We start from the raw sequence: 7043 nt of genomic DNA on the forward strand, positions 1-7043 counted from the left end.
TCACCAGATGAGTATCAAAATATGTTGTCAAACTATGCAGTTTGGTTTATTGATTTCAGTCTTGAAGAACAAGTAAAAAAATTTAGTTAGAATATAATGATGCAGTTTAACTTCTATACAAAAAAATTAAAGAATAACAACATACTATAAACGCAGAATCTATTATTCTAAAAGTACGCTTACAAAGTTGCTTGAGATGCAACATTTTCTCCTGGAAGTGGGATAATAGCAAATCCATGGTCTACAAAGAAAATTAAACGATCGTTTAGTAAATGAAAGGAGAGTATAAACGATCATTTAGAAAATGTACATGTGATCGTTTACTTACTAAGCGATCGTGTAATATATATAAACGGTCCTTTAGTTAATAAAAGTGATCGTTTAGTTAATAGAAGCGATCATTTAGTTAATAGAAGCGATTGTTTAGAAAATACGAGTGATTATTTACATATAAAATGAAATTTGGAAAGCGTACTTACATCTCCAAGTATCCATGTGTTTTCTTCAAGCTGTTTGAAAAAGAATTTCTTTCTAGTTGTGGAGACTACTTTTCTTTCTTCATGAGTTGTTTTTCTTGATATTTTCCATTCTAAGTATGTCTTCCATAATTTTGGATCCACTTGCCACATGAGATTATATCTATCTACATCTCTGATTTCGACATCTGGAACAGGTATTGTAGATTCTGATATGATCTTAGTAGATGTTGTGGGTGAATTAACTTGTTCATCTTTATCAGGCATCTTTTTATTTACTATTTTACGTAGCTTTCTTCTCTTTATTGGTTTTTGTTGTTCATCTTCATCAGGCACCGTTACTGATTCTTTTTCAACCAAAGTAACTGCTTCATCATTTTTTTGAATCTCAACCTGTTGTTTTGTTGTTTCCTGCAATGTATGATATTAGACAAATATCAAACTATTAATTCAAAGGACTACAAATTTGTTGTGTATAGATACCTGTTGAGATTCTTCATTTACAATTGAAATTGATGGTGGCACTTCATGAATTTGTACGGTTTGATCCAATGGAGTCATTTCACAAAGTGCAAGAGGTTGGCTCACAAGTGGAAGGGTAGTAATCATTTCTAGCAGGACTTTTTCTTTCTGACTTTGAGGATTTAGATTATCCTATATATCTCTTATAGTCATTAGCAAGTCTGCATCCCTGCCGTCTATGCTTATATCACTACCAGATTCCTCTTGATGTTTCCTAAACAAAATGAGAAAGAAAAAATGAGAATAAGAAAAAAATACAATTGTTATTTATTTAGAATGTAAGCAATTTTCAATATTATAAAGCAATAAACAATGAATGAAATGTTAACCTTTGGGTTTCCTCTTGATGTTCAGTATGTTGTTCTTCAACATATGGTTGGTCACTGGTGATCATATCTTCTCTATTCTAATCATCATCATTGTCATTCTGATGAGTATGATCATTTCCTTGATTTTCATTTTAATTCTAATAAACAAATAAAAACGAAAATAAAATTATAAAATAATGTATTGTTAAACGATCGTGTATATAAAAGTAAACGATCGCGTAACTTTGATAAACGATCGTGTAACTTTGATAAATGTTCGTGTATATAATATATTCTAAAAACAAATTTTATCTGGACCAATCTCTCGAGCATCTGCTTCATTTCAGACAGCTCCAATGACTGCTTTCTGATTGTGTCAACCATCCTACAGACTATAGAAGTCAGTGTGGATAAATCCTTACGAACTTCTTTTATTTCGTTCTTCAGTTTCTTGTAGGATTTTGAATGACTTTGATGTTCTTTTTCATTGGACTTCTTTGATCAGCAACGTTTCTTGTTGGTGATTGGATGCATTTCAAACTGGTCAGCCACTGTTTGACTTTGTTTCCTTTGTGGTGACAGTTGTGGAGATAAGTCTGACTGCTCCAATGATTTGTTGTTCATTGCATGATCAGGAGTATTGATATCGTTGTTGTTAATATCTGGAATGGATTCATCGTCCTCTATTTGCATGTTATCATCCCCTCGAATTCGACAATCCATGAAAGCTTTCTCTTGGGTTGATAGCTTCAGTTTAGGTTTAACAACAGTCTGCAATGTAATCGTATTAAACGATCATATAATTGTATTAAACGATCGTGTAATTGTATTAAACGATCGCTGACAAGTTTTACTTACATTTTTGTTGTCGAATATGTTCTTCTGCAGCATTTTGTAAGATGGAGCTTGTGTACAATTCCATTTCAATATCCTAGGGATTACTCCCTTATTGTTTCTTGAGGTTAGGTGCTCACTTGCAGTTGAGAGTACTTCATAACCTCACACCTACAACATTTAAACAAATATATTAAACTTTGATGTTTAATTTGCATTTAATTAAAGTGTATAAACAAATAAAAATCACCTAAAAAAGCAAGCACGTAGCCTTTGATGTTGTAGTATGTCACTGCTTTGGAACTTGTTGTCTTCTTTAGCTCGTATGCTTCTTTTTTTACCTTGTAGACTTGTCTTTAAACTGTTGAGCAGACGAGTGTAGAAGAAAGTTGACCAATCGAAGCTTTTAAATGCTCCTTCATCATCAACTCTTCCCAAAATATCCATGTCAAACTGTGTTTTCTTATCCTTCCCGACCATTATAGTTTCTATAAAGACAGCCAAGACGACCTTCACAGCATCGTCATCATTTGTAAACTCAAAATTCTTGAAAATTTCTTCAATTTCCTAGCATGTTATTAGTTTCTTCTTTTTTGATCCGAATAGAAGGCTTTGTAGGCGCTTGTTATCATAATCTTTCTCCAATGTTGTGTTTGTTAGCCACAATCCAGTTATGATGTTGAATTCCTTTTGGGTGAAACGGACGTTCTTCCCTAAAACTGAAAAATAGATTCCATCTGCGTTACCGTCTTCAGGTATCTGCCTCAGTAAGAAATGATGGATCAACTGGTCGTTGAAGACCATGTTGACATTCAACAATGGACCAAAAATTGTTTTATCGAACATTTGCAGCTGTTCCTTAGTTAGTTTATCCTTAATAAGACTGCTGATCTTGTGCACTTTGCATGAGACAGTGGCAAAGAAATACTTATCGCTAGGTACAGCCATCCTGAAAATATAGTTAATCGGCAAGTAATAAATTTAACAATCTGGAGAATAGAAGTTTAAACGAATCTAAAACCCTAAACGCTTGACAATAAGAATTTAAGAACAGAAGTCGAACCGTTGAAATATAAAGAAAGGAAAGGTGTAACGTTATAGTAGGAAAAGTTCAGGAAAATACCTTTTGACGTTGAAGAAAAAAAGGACTGAGACAAAAATAGTCTGAGAGAAAAATGGATTGAGTGATTAGTGCGGTTGTGTATTGCGAAGTGACGGAAAAAAAAGAAGGCGGAACTATATTGGTTGAATATATTGGTTGTTTTTACCAAAGAAGGCGGAAATATATATTGGTTGTTTTTACCAAAAGGGCAATATTGTAAATTTCGCGTACTTTTTTTAAAATTTTGAATCGCATTCTTGGCTGTTTAACATATATATATATATATATATATAAACGATCGTGTAATTATTTCAAAACGATCTTTTAAATATGTATATACGATCATGAAAGCAGTTGTGTAGCAAATAATTAAAAAATATATAAATTAAAGAATTATAAACTAAACGAACAGTCGTGTGAAATATAAAAACGATCATTTAATAAAATTAAACGATCGTTTCGTTATTTTAAACGATCATTTAGTTACGTTAAACGATCATTTAGTTGTTTTTAGTTGTTTTTAAACGATCGTTTAGTTGTTTTTAAACGATCGTTTAGTTGTTTTTAAACGATCGTTTAGTTGTTTTTAAACGATCGTTTAGTTGTTTTTAAACGATCGTTTAGTTCTTTTTAAACGATCTTTTAGTTATATTTAAACGATCGTGAAACCAGTTTTTTGTGTTCCTAAATGAAAAGGCTAGTTGTTATTTTCGTCTTCTTCATCTATCTGGAAGCACATAAAGTAAGAATGTTCGGAGACATCATTAAGAAACATTCTTTAATTAATGTAATAATTAGCACATTGTTAGAGAAAATTCTAATTTTGTATGCTCGACTTCTCGGTATATGAAATTGGATTGGTACACGTTAATCTGTTGTGACCTATTTATTTACACTGACAACACTTATGCAATTTCGGAGCTTCACCAACACTTGGAATCCTCTTTTTCCTCGGTCGACCAACTCTTTTGACTACTTTCGGAGGTAAAACAGTCATATGTATGTAGTCTTCGCTTGTTTTCCAATATGACTGATTCCCAACTGGGTAGACGGCCTCCGCATATGCAGCCAACAAACATTCATTAGTGTAATAATTAGCACATAAACTATAAACATTTATATTGCGATCCCGTGCTGCAGTAATGGCATGTGAACATGGTAGTTGCTCAGCTTGAAACTTCTTGCAAGTGCACTATTGAGTCTGAAGATTTACGACCTCCTTCTTATCTAAATCTTTGACATGAAATTGGTAACAGTCAATTGGGTTGACCTTCATTGTCAAAGCTCGTTCTTGTTTCTTTTGAATAACTAACTATGTCCATTTAGTCAATGTAGACGTCACTTTAATGCCTTCTTCTCGGTGCTCCTAAAACCAACGTTGTAGCAAAGGTCGAACATGTTCAAGGAATGAAGCAAGAGGCAAATCTCTAGGTTCTTTCAGTATAGAATTCATGGACTCTGCTATATTTGTTGTCATCATGTTATATCGTCTTCCTGAGCAGTGAACACGAGACTACCATGCTATTCCAACATCATTTAAATATTTCCCTGAACCATTAGAAAATGCAAGAAGATGTCTCTACGCTTCTAGAAACGTTGATTCACGATATGTTCTTGATGCATTGTAAAACAAAGTAGCAACCTTGTCATTCTTATATTTATCATGCAAATTTTAAGTCAAATGTTGGACACAAAGGTCATGGAATGCAGAGGAAAAAACTGATGAAATACCCTTGGAGAAGCATGTTTTCTGATCTGTCACGAAGCCTAGATTAGGCACCTCCCCTGTTGCACCTTTCAATTTTTTTAAGAACCACTGTATTGAGTCATCTGTTTCTCTATCAACTACTCCAAAGGCTAGAGGATAAATATGATTGTTACCATCTAAGCAAACGGCTACTATCAACTGACCCCGATATTTATTCTTAAGAAATATTCCATCCATGACTATGACCGGTCTAATGCAATTTAAGAATCCTCTGACACATTGACCAACAGCTATAAAAAGATATTTAAAGAAACGATCATCTTCGAGTTTCATGTGAAATATTGTACCTGGATTTGTAAGTTTAAGTGTTTCACCATATCTATGCAAAAGATTATATGACTCTTCAGGAGACCCTCGCACTCGTTCATATGCATTTTCTCTGGCAGGCCATGCTTTTTCATAACTCATATTTATGTCATAGTCTTGCCTCATGTCTTCTGCAATATCACGTGGTTTGTATAGGCGACCGGCTCCCTTGAATTTTTACTTTATTAATTCTCCAACAACCCAAGATTTTGCTTGCCTATGGTCACGATTCAAAAACTCAAAAGAACACGAATGAACTTTGACATACTTTTTAATCTTGAATATATTTGAATCCTTCAATCTCACCGCTCGCAATCTCCAACCACACTTGTTGTCGATGCATTTAAAAAAAAGAACCTGTTTTATAGACTTTTTTACTACAAACTGAAAAAAAAAATTCATTGCCAACACACTTAATCTCATTGACAAATTTCTCTTGCAAAAAAATATTTGTCCTACATCCAACTCCTCGCTTGTAGAGCTTTCTTCGGACCAACCACTTCTTTTTGTCTTCAACTTTCGACTAGAGGAGTTGTAGTGAACTTTACCTTTTTTCTTTGCAATCTTTTGTAGGAGCATCTCTTTGTTGTGGGATGTTAAACAATTCATTCTTCATCTCAACTGACTCCCATGTAAAAGTATCATCTTTTGAATCATATGACTCATATGATTCCCATATAGTCGAATTGGTCCCTATCATGTTATCACACAAGCCAACCTGAACTTCACCAATATCAACTTCATTGTCATATAATGTATCCATTCCAATTGGAGGATGAGGGTTTAAATTTTGAACTTGGTTGCTCCTAGATACTGGATTGTAATCTTTGTTTAACATTTTCTTGCTTTGATTGCTTGTAGGTTCAAATGATAGGTATAGGGGGACCTCCAATGGATTTTCACTAAGAATATAAAACTTCAAATCACGGTCATTGCTTAACTCAAATGGAGGAGCTTCCTTTTCCCCTTTTATCTCATATATACATCTTATCTTTACGTCGAACTTTGTAGGGTCAACTTCTGCAAGGTCATATAATACATCCTATAAATCTTTGTGTGTTATTTCTTTATTGACAACAATTCCTTTTAACACTCCTCCTCCATATTTTCTTCGTCCCTCATCCCATGCACCACCATAACGCACTAAAATTCGAACATGTGACATCCTTAAACTACCTTAAGTTTTTTAGTTCCTGCAAAAATTGATTTGAACTTAAGAACCTACGAGATGCGTGCGAGATGTTTGCGAGATGCAAAGAAATAACAGAAATAACTGCGAGATGTGTGCAAGATACGTGCCAGATAAAGTATGAGGGCCTAAGAGACTTACTAAACATGCAAAGAATAGCCCTAAATGGATTAGGAGGTATACCAATTTGATTTTGAAATAAATAGTGAAAATTTGGAACGTGCGAGATACATGCGAGATAAAGCATGAGGGCCTAAGAGACTTACTAAACATGCAAAGAATAGCTCTAAATGGATTAGGAGGTGTACCAATTTGATTTTGAAATAAATAGTGAAAATTTGGAACGTGCGAGATACATGCGAGATAAAGCATGAGGGCCTAAGAGACTTACTAAACATGCAAAGAATAGCTCTAAATGGATTAGGAGGTGTACCAATTTGATTTTGAAATAAATAGTGAAAGTTTGGAACGTGCGAGATGCGGGCGAGATACATGGAAGATACGTGCGAGATAAAGCATGAGGACCTAAGAGACTTAC

This window comes from Cucumis melo, chromosome 1 (assembly GCF_025177605.1).
Source record: "Cucumis melo cultivar AY chromosome 1, USDA_Cmelo_AY_1.0, whole genome shotgun sequence".
Lineage (NCBI taxonomy): Eukaryota > Viridiplantae > Streptophyta > Magnoliopsida > Cucurbitales > Cucurbitaceae > Cucumis > Cucumis melo.